The sequence below is a fragment of the Pan troglodytes genome, chromosome 6, assembly GCF_028858775.2.
Source record: "Pan troglodytes isolate AG18354 chromosome 6, NHGRI_mPanTro3-v2.0_pri, whole genome shotgun sequence".
Taxonomy (NCBI): Eukaryota; Metazoa; Chordata; class Mammalia; order Primates; family Hominidae; genus Pan; species Pan troglodytes.
The window spans coordinates 84,900,448-84,921,981 of NC_072404.2; the positions used below are offsets into that span (position 1 = coordinate 84,900,448).

The 21,534-nt window shown below is 36.5% G+C and overlaps 1 long non-coding RNA gene across 2 annotated transcripts; it reads left to right on the forward strand.

Moving 5' to 3' along the window:
• Positions 1-1,127: 1,127 nt before the first annotated feature.
• LOC129135516 (uncharacterized) lies at positions 1,128-15,683 on the forward strand. 2 transcript variants are annotated; one of them, XR_008536426.1, is made up of 4 exons: positions 1,128-6,604; positions 7,370-7,482; positions 9,731-9,791; positions 15,563-15,683. It is a non-coding gene; the product is annotated as an uncharacterized LOC129135516 (long non-coding RNA). The 2 variants fall into 2 exon arrangements; XR_010158545.1 differs by having other exon boundaries at positions 1,133-6,604; positions 9,731-15,683.
• The last annotated feature ends 5,851 nt before the right edge of the window (positions 15,684-21,534 follow it).

A 21,534-nucleotide genomic window follows, 5' to 3' on the forward strand; every position in this document is an offset into this window, starting at 1 on the left:
TATCCAGATCGGCTTCCACATCCCTAAGCCCTTCTTCAATAATTCAGCACAAGCAGAAACTCTGTTAAAGCCTGCCTCTCCTCTCACCAAGAGGCTCTACGCTTATCTTCCATTGTGTTTCCTTTACTGCAACAAGATTAAAGACCCTATCTTTTTTTTTTCTTTCCTGTATATAAGTGGTTGGTGGATTTTAACACACCAGTTATTCCTCCTGTGAATGCCTCAGAGATGGTGGAAACTGAGGCTGATGGGGGAACAACTTTAGCTAGGGAAGGAGGGTATTGGTTCTCACATTTGACCCACACTCCTCCTGCCTGGGGTTGTTCCTCTCTGCCTCCCTTCCCTACACTGCTGCTGTCCTCTTTTTGACATTTCTATTTATTTATTTTTCTGCCCTCTCAGATCAGCAGGAGAGCACCTAGGTCTCAGCCAGCTCTCTATGGCAGGCTTCTGCAGCAGCACTTGTGAAGTGCTAGTGATTCACTTCCTTCTCTATTGCTCACCCTTCTCTTTCTTGGCAGGCAGTCCAGGGAGTGGAGGAGGGTGGAGTATAGCAGGGAAAGCCAGGCACTGCCTCACATTTTCACTGGAAGCACTGCTCCCTCTTATTGGCAGGCCAAGTTTTTTAGTCTGAGCCATCAGACTAGATTTTGCCTTCACTTGCAGTGATCTCCCTCAGTGGCCCTCTTGCCCTTCCATCCAATCTGGCCCCTGTGTGGAATACCAAAACAGCAGTTATATTTGTGCATGTGGGAAAGTTAACTTACCAAATTCTTTTTCTGCCCTTTGGCAAATTAAAGGATGTAACTGGGAATATCTTACAAGGCACAAACATGCTAGGATGGCTAGGAAAGTTCTGGCTTATTCTGTTAGGATGCTTGTCTGCTCAGCACACACAGAAAACCTTTGAAGTTTATAGGACTAAACCTCTTGCTAAAGCCAACTGGAGTTTTATGATTGCTTATGTAATCCAAACACTACTCTTTAAAAATATAGCAGTTGATTTTATATTAATATTGATTTTGTGTTTAGCTGCCTCCCGCTGTGAGATTGTGAGTGGCCTGCCAGGAGGAATTGGTCTTAGGGGAGTAGCCCCTATCACGTCTCTGGGTGAGTAGCCCTAGCACAGCAGTCAGCATAGAATGGATTCTTATTGGAACTATCCATGAAGCGTTTATAAAGATGCACAAATGCTAGGACATTCAGCAAATCTCCTAATTGGTGTATTGCTTATACCAGGCAATTAAAATATTATTTCATATTGCATGTTTAAAGAAGCTAATACTGGTTAAATTCTTAGTAATCAAATTGGACAAATTAATAAAGTGGGTCTCTTGCTATGATTTGATTTTGGTTGTACAATGTCTTCAAAGATGAGCCCATTTCCCTACAAAAGATAGTTCCCCACAAAAGAAGTCGAATTCTGTCCAGCAGACATTCACATATCCTAAGTGATTTGTGTGGAACATTGACAATAGTAACAATTTATACCTCTGGCCTCCTAAGTAGCACCAATAATTTTAGGGAGTTGATCTTAACTATTTCAGAGCTCAAATATGCTTGTTCAATAAATTAAAAACTACATTTGGTGGACCTCAAAGCACTAAATTATAAAACTGATACAATATTTTGCCAACACAACATTATGCTTGTTATAATGCCATGTCACAATCCATGTGATATTTTGTGGACAGACACCGTAGTTCTTTATGTATATTAATACTCACTGCAATCTTTGCAATGGGTATTATTATCTGCATTGAAAGATGAGGAAACTAAGGCACAGAAAAATCAAATGATTTTTCTCATGTCAGATGGCTGGTAAATTTAGCAGTTTGGCTCCAGCAAGCACATATTTCAAAACAACCCTGTCACAACTCTTTCTATGCTCTACACAAGATTTCTATGAAATAATGTGAAGAAGTTCCTAGCAGCGAGACCATAACAGAGGATCTACCCTAAAATAAAAAAAAGGGGAAAGAAGGTTGTCCTAGATATTCTCAATGATTGTTGCATTTTTAGAGTACAACTTGTATCAGTTTAGCAACATTGAACCTATTTTAGCTTCCTTGCAAGCTACTGATTTTTTTCCTCATTATAAAACCTTCAACTATGTAAAGATTTTTCTCAATTCTTGCAGAAAACTAGGATGAATAAAGCAATGAATATGGTACCCTTTTAAATAACACACCACGTTAGGTAGGAATTTTAACTTTTTTCTCGCTGTTGTTGTTTTTGGAAGATTTATAGCAATTAAATAACATGGTCTCCGGTAGTTCTGGGACTGTATTAACCATGGAATCATTTTATTTGTACATTAATGAAATTTAGGACTATCATGAAATTTATAAAAAATGACATCTAACATATTCTTAGTTGTAAAACCTACATTCACAAGAATCCAAAGTCCTTGTAAAAAATAACCATCTTCCACTAAACATATAAATCACCCCTTCAAAGAGTATCTGTATCCTTGATCTTTCATGAAATTGTGAGTTTCACAACTTTGGGGAAGAATGAAGTAGTCTGTATAGCATTAGTATGCTAGGTCATCAAAGGAAAAATGGATAAATATCAGAATTTATTTCCAACAAGAAAACTGTTGTGCACAACTATTCATAGTTCAGTTTTGAAAATAATATTTAATATGCTTTTAAAATGCTAGTCAAGATATTCCAAGTTTTCTCATGCATCATTTGCCTTCAGGAAACATGAAGAACTCAAATGTAAAAAAATATTAAAAGAGAAAAAGCCACCCTACCTCAAAAAAGAATGGAATTTTGGGGGGTTTTGTTCTTATAGTGTCTTAGTAGATAATATGCTGAAATACATAGAATGATATGTCAACATAAGTCTTCATTAGATTCTAAACTAATGGAGTTTCATGTATGCCTATGACTCTGCATAGTTAAAATATCATCCTGGCATTTAAACTCATCATTGAGATCAGAGCTAACTTGGGAAATCCAGGCTTGCATTGTGAAGTTGCAAATTATGGCAATTTCTCAGGTAATTTGAAGCAATTTCAATGACTTTCTCCTGTCTGCTTCAGGAAAGTACTAAACAAAAAGTAAATGTTATGTTTCATGTTGGGTCACTGATAAAATGTAAATGAACGCAGGACTCACAATAAATTCCAGAGAGAACAGTATTTCTGTATTCAACATGATGGTAAAGGCCAATGTATGAGGTTGAAACATCTTTATAATGTAGGTTTGCAAAACTATGTTTACTAAACCCTATTAGCAATATAGTCTTAGAATGGAGTCAAAAGCTACAAAAATAATTGCATAAATAGGTAATGTATGTTAATAAACATCTTATTTATATAACTTATCGGTGATACTCCAGACCTACCACCTCTTTTGTTTTGCTTGAGATTCTGACCTTTTAAACTAATCATTTTTGCTTCCTACATCTTCATCAACACATCATTAACTCTGGAATTTAACCTGAGATCCATTCTTAATTCTTCTCTCTCAAACTCATAAGGGCTTTATGATAGCTATGTAGTAAAAATGAAGTCTCCCTCTCTCTCTCTCTCTCTCTCTAAGGAAACACTCAAAACCCTCTACATAGCTTACTGTTGCTTGAATCACCACCAAACACTTTCTCTCCCCTCTCCTGGTGGAACATGCTAGGACATCCTATGAATATGTGCTGGGAGTGTTTTATGAGTGTGATTTTACCTAACCAGGAAGTCAGGAAGGAGGAGAATGACCTAATCTGCCATGTTTTCTTTATGAGAACATCTTCTTAGCAATGTATGGTTTCATGAAGTAGCTATAGAGTTTTAAAGTTGCCCTTACATCCTGAGTCAAGAAATGCTACCTTTCCTGCCATTCATTTCAATGAACCTGTAGTTTATTAAGCCAGTATCATTACTTTGAATTTGATTTGTGAGCATTACACAAAAAGCTGTATATGCCTGTATTTGATAAACAGAAGCATCTGACTTTGATTTGCATTATTATATTTGGATTCTTCAGTGATTGCTTGAAATGACTCATGTTGATCCTTATATATCTTTCTTTTCTTCCTTCCTTCCTTCATTCCCTTCCTCCTTCCTTCCTTCTTTCTTTTTTTTCTTTCCTATTTTTAAAAATTATTACTTTCAGATGATGAAAAGAAGAAAAACAATGAGAGTGACTAGTTAGGAATCATCTAGAAGCTTTAATATAGAAACAAAAACAAAAATAAATACTCCCATCCATACACCCATTTTTTGCTTGAGAATGTCAGGGGAACTAGTTAAAACAGTTGCTAGGCAGCCTATTCCTCATCTCACAATGGGTTAGAACTTTAATCATGTTTACAGAGATACCATGTAAAACTCTAAATGAACAGTCTTATTTTATAGCTCCAATTTAATTAATAGCTAATATTTTTGGCATGTTTATACTAATTGATTACATAGAAATATACTCTATGATATATACATATTTCAGAAATTCTATGATATTTTTGGAAACTTGGTTTTTTTAAACTTTCGTATTTTACTGCCTTGGAGTTTACTTGGAAATTGCATACACCAATCTGCTCACACATATCTAGTCTATTTTTTTCATTCTACAGAGAAAGCTATATTTTATACTACATCCCTTGAGAGATAGTACCTGAATCTACTAGTAATGATATTGTCAAAAGAATTATATAGAGAGCTAGGAAGATAGATAAATGGTATATCTCTTACATACACACATATGCACACACACGTGTTTGTGTGTGAGAGAGAGTACATATATTCATTCCTATAAAAATAAATACACATACATAGCTTTCTCTGTTTCTAGTTATAACTCCATTAACCATGATAAAAAAATATGTCTTTCTTCTCTGTATAATTTAGATATCTCTACAGACAGTTTTCTTTATTCATGTTGGGAAAATCTAAAGTACTTTTAATTTTTCTTCATTTATTTCTCTATTGTGTTATGTACTTTTACTGCTTTTCCCTTGAATTTTTATTTAAGATGTTCAGGCAAATAAAATAGTCCAGGTATAGTCTCCCCAAAAATTGGGGAGTCCAGGGATACAGATCCTTATCTAAGTCATGCTACTGAAGGACTAGCATATTTCAGGCCCAGGTTCTTCTATATCCTTGCCATTGGTCTCCTATTCCTTCATGGCTCATTGTGAATTCGTCTGTAACATTCTGTCATCTATTAGTCTTTCAGTTCTTACTATGTTCCAAAGCTGGTACACTGATTCAATCTCACATTCCCAGACCAGGGTTTCTTAACCTACAGGTAATGAACAATCCCATGTGTATCTGTTTTACCTTTTTGTTTCTTGGTCTTTTCAGTTTTGCTTTGTTTTTGTTTTATTTTATGAGAACGAGGACCATATATTTCATTTGATTTTTAAAGAGACCCCTCAAATGCTAAAAAGGGTCATCCTAGATAACAGTCAAGATCTTTGTGACAACCCAGAGTAATTGTGGACACACTTCCATGCTGTCCTGATGTCTTCTTCACCTATTAGGATTGAAGAGGAGTCATGGTCTGCCTAATGTTATAAGGGGCAAGTCTGACAAGGATAAACTCAGATGAAGGTGCTCTTATTTAGAAAAGGTTAATATGATCTATAACATTAAAATTTCAATTAGCCCTCTAATGACAATACAGCTGATTTTTTTGTAATTTTTAATTGAGCTTAATCTCTCCTTTAATAATAGCAAAGAAGATCTTGAACATTCAGAATCCCTAGACAGTAAAATCCTTAACACAGAGAGTGTGCAGGGGACATAGCTACCTATAATTCAGCAGTGCTGACAAACTGAATGACACTGGATAAATCATTTAATTTTGATGTCCCTTAGTTACCTTGCCTTGAAATGGGAATGCTAAAAGTTTCACTACTTCCTTTGCAAGGTTACTGTGAATGTAAAATAGAATAACTAGAAAGCTAAAATATATATGTAATTTATGTATCTGTAAGTAATGTGTGGAACTTTTAAGCCTTGTATGGGAATAAAACAAATATACACTGTACTATTCTATGAACAAATCTGTTGGCCAACATTCTGATATTGAATATTTATACACGATATAATGTCTCCATTTATTTTCTGGACAGAATATATGAGATTTCTCAACAGAGGATTTCCCGTTCTCTTATTTAAGTATTCTCCTCAGTGTTTGGGAGGCTGTATATTAAACTAGAGAAAAGGTATTTGTTTGTAGTCAAACATAAGCTTTTATAACTACTCTGCCCTTTTACTAGATCTGGGTCTCTGGGAAGTTAGTAGGTCCTTTATGAATGACAGTGTTCTTGTGTTTTGGCAATACCAACTATAGGTTTTCCTAACATCAGTTTTGTGCTTTGTCAAGTCTCTTGTTTGCTTGGTTTAAATCCCACTTCCAACTTCTTAAAGTCTAATTATAGAATTGTCTTGAGTTTATTGATGTTTAACTTCTAGGGCGGTCTGTGAATGTCATCGAAATGTCGATAACTTATTCTTCTAGCAGAAAGAAATCCTCTAGGATATGCTGAACCTTCTGAAAATGATTTTCTTACCTCTATTTACAAGTATCTCAATTTTAAAATCACACTTCTCAAAGTAAAGCAAAAATAGCCAATGAAGAATATTTCTAAAACTCAAGTGAGTAAAAGCTGCTTTATTACAATTTTACTCTATTCACGTTTTGGCATGCACTTTCTCTTTTTATTTAGCTAATAATTACTCTTTGGGAAAAATGCATCATTTAAACATTTATAAAATTTAATTTTAAGACTTTTGATTTATGATAGCTTCTTAAGTGATTATGAAATGAAATCTATTTTTGTAGAATATTCAGAAATAACATTCATGTAAATGACTTCAGTTTATCTTGTTAGAAGTATCTATGAAACAAAACTTTCCCAAGTAATTTTACTTAAGTTATCCTTGGAATGATAATTAAACACAAAGACATGGTAAATTGAAAAGTAAAGAAATTAAAAGGATAACAGACAGGTGTGTCTTTGTTTGTTTCTTCCTTCCTTCTTTTCTGAATTATTTAGGAAGTGTCATAACATTTGCAACTTACTCTCAGTAGATTCAGGATGAAAAGAGAAAAAGAAAAATATGCAAATACAAATATAGCAAAAGTTTTAGCAAACATGTATAATTATTGTACTACTGTTTCAGATTTTCCCTAGGTTTGAAAGTTTTTAAAACATAAATTTAAAATACCTGTGTTTATCTAGCTCCTAATATATATCAGGCACTTTGATATATGAAGTGAATTCAATATTGAACAAAAAAGACCAAGTCCCTGGCCTCATAGAGCTTAAGATATTTAGGTAACAGGCATTAAACTAATACTTACATAATTTTAAAAACCAGGGTCGATAAGTGTAATAAATGAGTCTGGTGCTTGTGTAGGATTCATGTGGACTCCTGCTTCTGCTGGTACAGTCCAGCACTGGCAAATCTGTGGCAAGACGTTCAGTTCCAGAGCCTCCATGTCAAGGCCAGTCTACTGGCTTCAAGCCAAGGTAAAGAAACAGCCTCACTTGGGTCTTCTCTCCTCCTCCCATTCATTTGGCTCCTACTTATCCTCACATTCATGGGATCTATAACCCACTTTCTATAACCTACTTCTCTATATTACCCAAATTAATTTCAAATACCACTCACAGTGTAAGTACAAAATGTTGAGAAAAAACCTCTGGGCTCTGAACAAGCAAGTTTTAGACTCTGAATCAAAAATTCTCTTGGAGTCTTACAATGAATGGAATGTGAATGCATGCAGTGCATACAATTCTAGGGTCACTTTTCTAAAAGGAAGTTTCTTGCTTTTGACTTCCTCATTCCCCTTTCTAAAGACCAGAATGAGAGTGGTTGAGAGACAATTTTCCTCTTTCAATAGCACCATGCATGATCTTATGAGGCAGAGTAATTTCTCCACCCTGGCCATGCCCCTACCTCTGGTCTATTATATAAGAAAAAAATAAAATTATCTCTTGTTTGACTTGCTCTAGTTTTAGGTCTCCTTGTTATAGCCAGCTCAGTCTATATTCTAACTAACATTCATCTTAAGTAAAAATCCAGAAATCATAATTGGCTACCTTTGTTTTGTAACTTTTCTCCTACCATAGTTTATTTCTTCATTAACCCTTGACTGAACTGAAGTAGTCACAGCCTTGGTTTCCAAACCTTTTGATTTCCTCCTCTCTTATTCATCCTTCACAGTTCCATCAGCATAATCTTTCTAAAGCCCAAATTGCATTTGCATTACGTGTTCTCCTCAAGGACATTCAAATGGCTCCTCTATTACTTAGAAAATAAAACATGAACTCTTAGCTTGGCATTCAAAGTACTGTAACTTGTGGCTTCACAAGCAATAGAGTTATGAAGTTACTATGTTATGCCCAAGTGGTTTTGTTGAGAGAGCGACACCCTCCTCCAACTACTTCACTCATTGAAATTCTAATAATCCTTGAAATTCTAATAAGGCTGCCTTGAATTCCATATATTTTATGAAAATCCTTCCTTAGTTCCTCAAATTGAATTCATAATTCTTCTTGCACTATTCAGATAAAATTTTGCTTTTACCTCTTTTGGATATTTTATTCAGTCAAATATTATAATTTCTTTAATATGTATCTATCTCTACCTCTAGAATATAAACTCCTTGAGGATATGCACTGTATATTATTTTTCTGTATCATTTTTATTGCTATCACCCATGGAAACGTGCATATTTCTCCATACATCAGAGGTAACAAAAAATGTTTACTGAATTGAACTAACTTGAAAAAGGCTAAACTATCCAATTCTTTCCTGAACAAGAATGGTCATTTCTGTAAGCCAAGATACTACCAGAAATTAAGAGAGAGAGAATATGATTTGATACAGTCCTCCAAAATTGGGTGTTTGAGTTTATTTACTTTAAGCAAGACATGATTTCCATTTTCCAAAGGAAAAAAACCTTGAATATATTATAAGAAAATGATAAGGCTTTCTGGACATCAAAGAATTCTTACAAAATAACTTTTGAATTAGTTAACTATAAAAGAATCAGAAACATACAAATTAAGTTCTCCTTGAGATACACTGGGCTTAAAATTAAAGAAGAAACATGTTTAAGATTATGTAAAGCCTACAACTTCGAGGAAAGATTTCAGAAAACAAAACACTGAAGTCTAATAATATGGTAAAAATTTAACTATAATGGCAAATTATTCAAACATTTTAACTCCCTACTAACCTTCTCCAAATGTGAACCATTGAACCATTTACTAAATGACAGATTTTTTTTTTAGGATTATGGCTTAACTTACTGGTCTCAGTTATATATCTTCTCATTTTGCCACAAAATGCTAGTAAAAACTTTCATTTAGCAAGTGCTTACAATATGATAGGTATATTTCCAAATATTATCTTTACTCTAAACAACAGCTCATGTTTCCAAAATGGCAGTTCCAGATGTCAGAGATTTTTTTGACTAGTCCATGCTGTCTCAGCATGTTTTCGCATATCTTGAAACTCCTTCTAACTTCATATATTATGAGAAATCATGAAAGGAACCTCTTATCTGCCCACAAAATCTCACCATATCTTTGGGAAAAAGAAATAATATCTACCTCATTCGTAAATGTTGTGATTAATTGGCCAATGTGTAATATTAATAATAGCAAACATCTATGGAGCATGCTTTATTATGTCAGATGTTGTATTAAGTGTTTTAAACATCTAATTTCAGTTTTCACAACTACATATTTTGTTATCCTCACTTTACAGATGGAGAAATGGAAACTCCAAAAGATTAAGCAAGAAGCCCATAGGAACACAATTAGTAGAGGTAGGATTTGAATTTATATCTGTCTAGTTCCAAATCTTATACTATTTACTATGATTTCACATTGTTTTTGCTTCAAAAATTATAAATGATTCATAATAAAGTATACTACCATAAAAATTGTTTCATGCATTTCAAGTTTGAATAGCATATAAATTTACATTATCAAGATAATTTTTTTACTTTGGAAAACTTTTTGTTCATTTAGGTGAATAATTTTCTAACATTAATGTCATATCGAATTACGGCCAAAAAATCCCCTTTAAGTTCTTATATTAGCACTGAGAGTGGATGAAGAGAAAATCTACCGATTCCTTACTTAGTTTTATATCTCCTCTTGACAAATGGAAACCTCATCTGTAGACAGGCAATATTTAGCTACTTTATCTTGATTAATCCGTGGGATAGAGTGAGGTTTAAGTAAGCAATAACACATGACATGATGCATGTTACACTGTAATGAAGCCATGCTTGAGCTGTTTGGTGATACATGAACATCCTCCTCCATCGGATGCTGTCATTCTGTAATAGCAGGAGCTTTGGAATTAGCCACTGATATTTTAATGCCCTCCATTACTGAGAATGTTCATATAAAAATCAAAATAATATGAGACCATATACTATGAAAAGTTTTGCTCTCACTCTCTCATCTTTCCCATCCAAGAGGCCCATCACCATCACTACTCACTTTTAAGCTTATCCTCTGGAGATTTTCTATCCAAATGCAAACAAATACAAACATAAATTCTCATTTTCCTTCTTTCTTACATGAGTGGCAGCAGACTATCCACACTACTTTGTACTTTTTTTAAATAGACTTTTATGCCTTAGCAATCTTTACAAACCTATGACAGCTTCATAGTATTCCATTATTTAGACAAGTCTATGCTTATTTAACCAAAAGTTTCTGGTTGAGCTATGAAAATATCTGTGTAAGGAGAAAGCTTATGTGAAAGAGAATATATAATGTCTACCAAATACACTCTTTTCTATTTTGTATCCCATTTGCAGTTAGGGGCCAAGTGCCAGGTGATAAGATCTGGCCAATAATATAAAATTCAAAGGAATGCATGCCACTTCCAGTCAGAGGCAGTGAAGACTCCCTATGTGGTTTTTGGTTCTCTCTCTCACTATGCAATGAAGAAAGAGGCTGAATATTCCTGATGTTGCAGCTACGAGATGAGGGTCTTCATCAGTTCACATACGTGGGCAAACTTGCAGCAAAACTCTGCCACACTGCAATGGTCACATATGGTCTTGTTAGATCACTATAATTGGGACTTATTTTGGTATTGTATAGAATCAAACACTTCGAACTGGAGTAATCCTTGATAATATTCAAGCCAAGAAGTTCTTAAGTCTCTGTGTTGCCTGGGAATTTTAAACATATATTCAATTTCATTTTCTGGAGAATCGTTAGTAATGATTAGATTCTTAAAAGGAGTTCAGAGCCTAAAATTAGCTAAATTTTATCAACGTGACCTAACCCCTCATTTTACAGACAATGAAAATGAGATTGGGGTGTTGGTTTAGAAGGTGTGGCTGAGTTGCAGATCCCCTTCTTCTCAGTTCTATACCGTGCCTCATCACGGCCCAGTCTGAGGAGTCCAACTGCATTAAACTCACAGCCCTGATGGAGCCAGCTATTGTTTTCTACTTCATAAACATACACACCCTTTTAGTAACTAGGGCCAGCATCACAACCTACTTATGTTCATACCCTTCTTCATCTCATCTGTTCAAGTACTCAAGCCAAAAATTTAGGATTTTGCTTTGATCTCTCACTTCACCCTTTCTCCCTCTGAGTAAACCTCTCCTACATATCATGAACTACCAAAAAATCCTGCTCTTCCTGTTTCCATTCATGACCTCTTTTGGACTTGTGTAAAATAATTTTTAAATTTTGTTATTCATTTCTAAGGGTCCATATTCCACTTATAGCATAGATTCTGTAAGACTAAGATGGTGTCTCTTGCTCAATGCCAAATCGCAGTACCTAGAACACTAGCTGGTGCTTATGAGTGCTTAATACTTATTAAATCAGTCAACAAATGTTAATTTTCTAATCGTTATCCAAGGTGTTGCCTTGCTCAGAATTTCTTTCACTTTTTTCTTGTATTAGTTAAGCATTACCCATCTTTCAAGGTTTAGGACCATGATGATGGAGCTCCTCCGCCTGCCCTCCTGATATAGTCCCTCTTCTGATACCTACGATAGTTTCAGTTATAAGGTAGACCTGTACTCTTGACAGTTGAGACAGTATTACTTGTGAGAAAACACTTTGCCCTAGAATTCAGAAGACTCAGCCACATCTACTTTTGATTCTAATAGTATTGAGATATAGCCTTGGATAAGTCATATAACTTCACTAAATCTCAGTTTTCTGACCTTGGAAATGAGAAAGACAAAAATGATAAATAATGATGATACTTCCTTTGAAGCTGCCCACTCCATCTGTGTTTTATGTAATATACTCAAGTTCAAGGGCATACTTCATGTTTATGTACACTGTAAAACATAATGCCAATGCAAAGTACTATGATTATTACTGTTGTTATGTATTGTGTGAAGGTATAGTTTATCTCCCTGATTCAGTTTTCTGGGTGCTTTCTATTAGCACTAGTAATAGTGCCAATAGGAACACCCAGGAATGAACCCTTTCAGCTTTTACAGCATTTGTTCCAAGAACATTATAAGGGTGTTTTGAGGGCTGTTGTTAAGTTAAAATACCATTGCTTTTGCTATACCCGCATTTTATGTAAATCAGAGAACTTTTTTCCTACCATGAGAATATTATATCATTTAGTAAAAATGGAATCCCATAGAGCCAAAAATTTAAAACCTTTCATCAATTTTCTGCTAATATCCATTGGTATCAACTAATAACTTTACTCCACTAGTTGTAGAAACTATGCTTTTCTCCCTTTAATTGGCCAATGTCTACAAAGAAATTAGCTGATTTTATTATACTTTTTTTTCACTTGACGTAATTCTGTAACAACCCTTAATTTAATCCTATCTATGTATGCTATATAAGTGTGTGTATCATGGTTACACAACAGGCTGCAAAAGAACTGCTTCAGAAACATATTGAACAAACTAAGCAATGAAAACTTGCTAATGCACTGTGAGTCACATACTGTGCAAGAGCAGTAAATTGCTTCCTTGGTGGTTTTGACAACATTGCCTCTGAACATAATTGAATGTCATTCGTTTATATGTTTGCAAATAAGGTCCCAGTGACATTACACCTGGGAGTGTGCACACTTGGTTGTCTGTTTATGACGGAGGAGCCAGACATATGGCCTGTGGACTCGGTTTGGCCCAGAGCTGTTGCAAAGTCCTCCTACCAGTTTTCAGCCAGTCAGCCCCGTCACTGTGAATCAGCTCTGTCAAAGGCAGTGCTTCCCATCAATTAAGGAGGGGAAATGCAGCTTACCCAACTGCCAGTTTGCCAGGGCCTCTCAGTCCTGAGATGGCAAAAATACTTGAAACATGCAAGAGAATGTCACATGCTATGTAAATAAAAGAAAGGAGATAAGACAAGGAGAAAGAGAAATGTTACCATTAAACTTGCAAAAGGGAGAGTCTAGAAAAGAGAAAACCTACTGCATGGAAGTGATTAAGTATGAGTTTTAATACTTACTGTGCTCTAAAGGGTTTGTGTGATATTAGGCAAGTCTCTTTTACCACATTAGCCTTAGTTTTCCTCTCTGTAAAGGAGCTGAATACATTTTTCAACATTTTTTTCTCAATCAGAAGTATTTTCATTTTTTCTAACTACAAATTCAAAAAAAATTATTAAACAAACTATGTCTATTAATTTGTTTTCCAACTACTATAAAGACATCTACAACTACCAAACCACAGTTACTGATCAGCATGATTATTAACATGTTGGGTTGGTATAATTTCAGCAACAAAGATGTCATTTAACTTTCCGCATAGCCTTGGAATATTTAAAATACCTTAGAACTATCTGTAATGCTCCATGGATTTATAATCTTCCTGTGAAAATGCTATGTTTAGTTTTTCTTTCAAAAATAGTTAATAAATACTGAGCTAGGCACTGGCATTATTAGGTACTGAGGTAACAAAAACTGTTCTTGATGCATTTCCAAAGTGGTAGAGAAATTGGTAAAGAAAAATCAAATTCAGCAAAAATAGGAAATACAATAATAGACCTACAAATAAAATCTGGGATCATGAGAAGGCCTATCAATATCCTCATTGAAAGAAAAGAGCCACAATAACAAAACCCTATTTGTAGAGACTCACCTAAAAGGAGGAGCCATCTGGCCATACTGCTTACCAGACGTGTGCTCTATGGAATCAAAGCCCTGGAGACACTCATTCAAAATTAGGCTCCCAGACTTAATTTTGCTTGACAAACACAATATTTTCTGTCTCACTCTTAAAGATTTACAATGCATATTTGCATATTAAAGGCTCTAAGAAGTCCCAAAGGCAAAGAAACACATCTAACTTGGCTTGATATAAATTTTCTGAAATATTTGACCAAAGAATCTACTTTTGCAGAATAAAAAATAGTAGCTTAGTTTAGGACACTCTAAATATGGCTTTTGGAATAAACAAGACCATAGCAGAGCCATGTTTTATGATCACATTGTTTTGTGGACCATTGCCAGTTCCTACCTAGAAAACTTCAAGACCTACAAGACAGGTATTATCAAGCTGCACTTTGGCAGTCTACATGAACATTTACAAAGAAAAACCTCAATGAAATGCATTGAGTTGCTATAAAGATAGCATTAAAGTTGCTGCTCAAACATCACTCAATAGAGACACAGAATAGATTTTTTTATTTAGGTACTCATGCCAGGAATAATGTGTACCTCCTGAATAATTTGTTTCTTTTCTATCATGTTAACACCATGATTTAACTGGTCATTGTTGGCAGAAAAGATCAGAGTCCATTTTATGACTCACAGTTAGAAAATGTGGAGAATTCTATATGCATGTCTTGTGTATTAATGTTACTCTTGATTTCATTGTACTTTTTCTATTTTATTTTTCCTTTGCCCTAATTTTCTTATTTTTGAAATGTATCAACACTATAAATGAATATCATTTTAAGAATTCAAACAATTTAAAATCAATTAAAAATTCCACTTTTACCCTTCTCTACTTTGTCAAACCTCTCCTGCCTAACCGTATGCACTATTACAAATAGTTTTGATGTTTCTTACAGTGTCTGTTTATAAAGAGAAAAATATATTATATATATAATTTTGAATAGACTTTATTTTTTAGAGAAGTTTTAGTTTTATAGGAAAATTGAACAGAAAATACCAAGAGTTCCCTTGTAGCCCCTGCTGCCCGACATGCTCAGCCTCCCCCATTATCAACAGTCCTCACCAGAGTGATACTTTTGTTACAGTTGATAAACCTATATTGAGACATCATCATTACCCACATTTCCTACTTTACGCTGGGGTTCACTCTCAGTGATGTACATTCTGTGGGTTTGGACACATGTATAATGACATGTACCACCATTGTAATATCACAGAGTAGTTTCACCTCCACAAATATCCTTTGTGCTCTGCCTATTGATCCCTCTCTCCCCCTAACCCTGGCAACTACCAATCAATTATTTTACTGTCTCCATCTTTTGTCTTTTCCAGCATGTCTAATAGTTGTAGTCACATAGTATATATCCTTTCAGATTGGCTTCTTTTACTTAGTAATGTGCATTTAAGTTTCCTCTAGATGTTTTCATGGCTTGATGGCTTCTTTCTTTCTTTTTTAAGCACTGAATAATATTTCACTGTCCTGATGTACCAAGTTTATCCATTCACCTACTGAAGAACATCTTGGTTGTTCTATGTTTTGGCAAGTATGAATAAAGCTGCTATAAATGTTTATGTGCCAGTTTTTGTGTGGACATAAATTTTCAGTTTATTAGGGTAAACACCAAAGAGTGTGATTGCTGGAGAGTATGGTCAAAGTATGCTTAGTTTGGTAAGTGGCTGTACCATTTTGCATCCCCATGAGCAAGGATAAAATTTCTTGGTGCTCCACATTTTCCACAGCATGTTCTGGATTTTGACCACTCTAATTGGTAGGTAGTGGTATCTCATTGTTTTAACTCACATTTCCCTGGTGACATATGATGTAGAAGAGAATCTTTCTGGTAGTTTATTTCACATCTGTTATATATATATATAATGTTAATTTGTTAATGAGATCCTAGTCTATGTTTTATTTTTTAAGTTTCTTTGTCAGTCTGGGAATTATTTTATGGATGGGGTCTTGCTATGTTGTCCAGGCTGGTCTTGAACTCCTTGCCTCAAGCCATCTTCCCACCTCAGCCACCCGAGTAGCTGAGACTACAGTCACGCACCACCACACCTGGCTAAATAAGTCATTTTCTAATGAATGTATAATATCAATATAATGAGTAAAACAGTATTTAACCATTCCAATATTGATATTATACAGTTTTCTTCTATTAAAACAAGGATACGGTGGAGCCAAGATGGCCAAATAGGAGCAGCTCCAGTCTACAGCTCCCAGCGTGAGCGACACAGAAGATGGGTGATTTCTGCATTTCCATCTGAGGTACCGGGTTCATCTCACTAGGGAATGCCAGACAGTGGGTGCAGGACAGTGGGTGCAGTGCACCGTGCATGAGCTGAAGCAGGGCGAGGCATTGCCTCATTCAGGAAGCACAAGGGGTCAGGGAGTTCCCTTTCCTAGTCAAAGAAAGGGGTGACAGACGGCAACTGGAAAATCGGGTCACTCCCACCCTAATACTGCCCTTTTCCAATGGGCTTAAAAAATGGCACATCAGGAGATTATATCCCACATCTGGCTCAGAGGGTCCTACACCCACAGTCTTGCTGATTGCTAGCACAGCAGTCTGAGATCAAACTGCAAGGGGGCAGCAAGGCTGGGGGAGGGGTGCCCGCCATTGCCCAGGCTTGATTAGGTAAACAAAGCAGCCAGGAAGCTCAAACTGGGTGGAGCCCACCACAGCTCAAGGAGGCCTGCCTGCCTCTGTAGGCTCCACCTCTGGGGGCAGGGCACAGACAAACAAAAAGACAGCAGTAACCTCTGCAGACTTAAATGTCCCTGTCTGACAGCTTTGAAGAGAGTAGTGTTTCTCCCAGCACGCAGCTGGAGATCTGAGAACGGGCAGACTGCCTCCTCAAGTGGGTCCCTGACCCCCAAGCAGCCTAAATGGGAGGCACCCCCCAGTAGGGGCAGACTGACACCTCACACGGCCGGGTACTCCTCTGAGACAAAACCTCCAGAGGAACGATCAGGCAGCAGCATTTGCGGATCACCAATGTCCGCTGTTCTACAGCCACTGCTGTTCTGCAGTCACTGCTGCAGATACCCAGGCAAACAGGGTCTGGAGTGACCTCTAGCAAACTCCAACAGACCTGCAGCTGAGGGTCCTGTCTGTTAGAAGGAAAACTAACAAACAGAAAGGACATCCACACCAAAAACCCATCTGTACGTCACCATCATCAAAGACCAAAAGTAGATAAAACCACAAAGATGGGGAAAAAACAGAGCAGAAAAACTGGAAACTCTAAAAAGCAGAGCACCTCTCCTCCTCCCAAGGAAGGCAGCTCCTCACCAGCAACAGAACAAAGCTGGATGGAGAATGACTTTGACGAGTTGAGAGAAGAAGGCTTCAGATGATCAAACTACTCCAAGCTACAGGAGGAAATTCAAACCAATGGCAAAGAAGTTAAAAACTTTGAAAAAAAATTAGACGAATGGATAACTAGAATAACCAATGCAGAGAAGTCCTTAAAGGACTTGATGGAGCTAAAAGCCAAGGCTCGAGAACTATGTGAATAATGCAGAAGTCTCAGGAGCCAATGCGATCAACTGGAAGAATGGGTATCAGCGATGGAAGATGAAATGAATGAAATAAAGCAAGAGGGGAAGTTTAGAGAAATAAGAATAAAAAGAAACGGACAAAGCCTCCAAGAAATATGGGACTATGTGAAAAGACCAAATCTACGTCTGATTGGTGTACCTGAAAGTGATGGGGAGAATGGAACCAAGTTGGAAAACACTCTGCAGGATATTATCCAGGAGAACTTTCCCAATCTGGCAAGGCAGGCCAACATTCAGATTCAGGAAATACAGAGAACACCACAAAGATACTCCTCGAGAAGAGCAACTCCAAGACACGTAATTATCAGATTCACCAAAGTTGAAATGAAGGAAAAAATGTTAAGGGCAGCCAGAGAGAAAGGTCGGGTTACCCACAAAGGGAAGCACATCAGACTAACAGCGGATCTCTTGGCAGAAACTCTACAAGCCAGAAGAGAGTGGGGATCAATATTCAACATTCTTAAAGAAAAGAATTTTCAACCCAGAATCTCATATCCAGCCAAACTAAGCTTCATAAGTGAAGGAGAAATAAAATACTTTACAGACAAGCAAAGGCTGAGAGATTTTGTCACCACCAGGCCTGCCCTAAAAGAGCTCCTGAAGGAAGCACTAAATATGGAAAGGAATAAATGGTACCAGCCACTGCAAAAACATGCCAAAATGTAAAGACCATCAAGGCTAGGAAGAAACTGCATCAACTAACGAGCAAAATAACCAGCTAACATCATGACAGGATCAAATTCACACATAACAATATTAACTTTAAATGTAAATGGGCTAAATGCTCCAATTAAAAGATACAGACTGGCAAATTGGATAAAGAGTCAAGACCCATCAGTGTGCTGTATTCAGGAAACCCATCTCACGTGCAGAGACACACATAGGCTCAAAATAAAAGGATGGAGGAAGATCTACCAAGCAAATGGACAACAAAAAAAGGCAGGGGTTGCAATCCTAGTCTCTGATAAAACAGACTTTAAACCAACAAAGATCAAAAGAGACAAGGCCATTACATAATGGTAAAGGAATCAATTCAACAAGAAGAGCTAACTATCCTAAATATATATGCACCCAATACAGGAGCACCCAGATTCATAAAGCAAGTCCTGAGTGACCTACAAAGAGACTTAGACTCCTACACAATAATAATGGGAGACTTTAACACCCCACTGTCAACATTAGACAGATCAACGAGACTGAAAGTCAACAAGGATACCCAGGAATTGAACTCAGCTCTGCACCAAGCAGACCTAATAAACATCTACAGAACTCTCCACCCCAAATAAAGAGGATATACATTTTTTTCAGCACCACACCACACCTATTCCAAAATTGACCACATACTTGGAAGTAAAGCACTCCTCAGCAAATGTAAAAGAACAGAAATTATAACAAACTGTCTCTCAGACCACAGTGCAATCAAACTAGAACTCAGGATTAAGAAACTCACTCAAAACCGCTCAACTACATGGAAACTGAACAACCTGCTCCTAAGTGACTACTGGGTACATAACAAAATGAAGGCAGAAATAAAGATGTTCTTTGAAACCAACGAGAACAAAAACAAAACATACCAGAATCTCTGGGACACATTCAAAGCAGCGTGTAGAGGGAAATTTATAGCACTAAATGCCCACAAGAGAAAGCAGGAAAGATCCAAAATTGACACCCTAACATCACAATTAAAAGAACTAGAAAAGCAAGAGCAAACACATTCGAAAGCTAGCAGAAGGCAAGAAATAACTAAAATCAGAGCAGAACCGAAGGAAATAGAGACACAAAAAAACACTTCAAAAATTAATTAATCTAGGAGCTGGTTTTTTGAAAAGATCAACAAAATTGATAGACCACTAGCAAGAGTAATAAAGAAGAAAAGAGAGAAGAATCAAATAGATGCAATAAAAAAAATAAAGAGGATATCACCACCAATCCCACAGAAATACAAACTATCATCAGAGAATACTACAAACACCTCTATGCAAATAAATTAGAAAATCTAGAAGAAATGGATAAACTCCTCAACACATACACCTTCCCAAGACTAAACCAGGAAGAAGTTGAATCTCTGAATAGACCAATAACAGGCTCTGAAATTGTGGCAATAATCAATATCTTACCAACCAAAAAAAGTCCAGGACCAGATGGATTCACAGTCGAATTCTACCAGAGGTACAAGGAGGAGCTGGTACCATTCCTTCTGAAACTATTCCAATCAATAGAAAAAGAGGGAATCCTCCCTAATTCATTTTATGAGGCCAGCATCATCCTGATACCAAAGCCTGGCAGGGACACAACCAAAAAAGAGAATTTTAGACCAATATCCTTGATGAACATTGATGCAAAAATCCTCAATAAAATACAGGCAAACCAAATCCAGCAGCACATCAAAAAGCTTATCCACCATGAACAAGTGGGCTTCATCCCTGGGATGCAAGGCTGATTCAACATACGCAAATCAATAAATGTAATCCAGCATATAAACAGAACCAAAGACAAAAACCACATGATTTTCTCAATAGATGCAGAAAAGGCCTTTGACAAAATTCAACAACCCTTCATGCTAAAAACTCTCAATAAATTAGGTATTGATGGGACATATCTCAAAATAATAAGAGCTATCTATGATAAACCCACAGCCAATATCATACTGAATGGGCAAAAACTGGAAGCATTCCCTTTGAAAACTGGCACAAGACAGGGATGCCCTCTCTCACCACTCCTATTCAACATAGTGTTGGAAGTTCTGGCCAGGGCAATTAGGCAGGAGAAGGAAATAAAGCATATTCAGTTAGGAAAAGAGGAAGTCAAATTGTCCCTGTTTGCAGATGACATGATTGTATATCTAGCAGACCCCATCGTCTCAGCCCAAAATCTCCTTAAGCTGATAAGCAACTTCAGCAAAGTCTCAGGATACAAAATCAATGTGCAAAAATCACAAGCATTCTTATACACCAATAACAGACAAACAGAGAGTCAAATCATGAGTGAACTCCCATTCACAATTGCTTCAAAAAGAATAAAATACCTAGGAATCCAACTTACAAGGGATGTGAAGGACCTCTTCAAGGAGAACTACAAACCACTGCTCAAGGAAATAAAAGAGGATACAAACAAATGGAAGACAATTCCATGCTCATGGGTAGGAAGAATTAATATCATGAAAATGGCCATACTGCCCAAGGTAATTTATAGATTCAATGCCATCCCCATCAAGCTACCTATGACTTTCTTCACAGAATTGGAAAAAACTACTTTAAAGTTCATATGGAACCAAAAGAGCCCGCATCACCAAGTCAATCCTAAGCCAAAAGAACAAAGCCGGAGGCATCACGCTACCTGACTTCAAACTATACTACAAGGCTACAGTAACCAAAACAGCATGGTACTGGTACCAAAACAGAGATATTGATCAATGGAACAGAACAGAGCCCTCAGAAATAATGCCGCATATCTACAACCATCTGATCTTTGAAAAACCTGAGAAAAACAAGCAATGGGGAAAGGATTCCCTATTTAATAAATGGTGCTGGGAAAACTGGCTAGCCATATGTAGAAAGCGGAAACTGGATCCTTTCCTAACACCTTATACAAAAATCAATTGAAGATGGATTAAAGACTTACATGTTAGACCTAAAACCATAAAAACCCTAGAAGGTAACCTAGGCAATACCATTCAGGACATAGGCATGGGCAAGGACTTCATGTCTAAAACACCAAAAGCAATGGTAACAAAAGCCAAAATCAACAAATGGGATCTAATTAAACTAAAGAGCTTCTGCACAGCAAAAGAAACTACCATCAGAGTGAACAGGCAACCTATAAACTGGGAGAAAATTTTTGCAACCTACTCATCTGACAAAGGGCT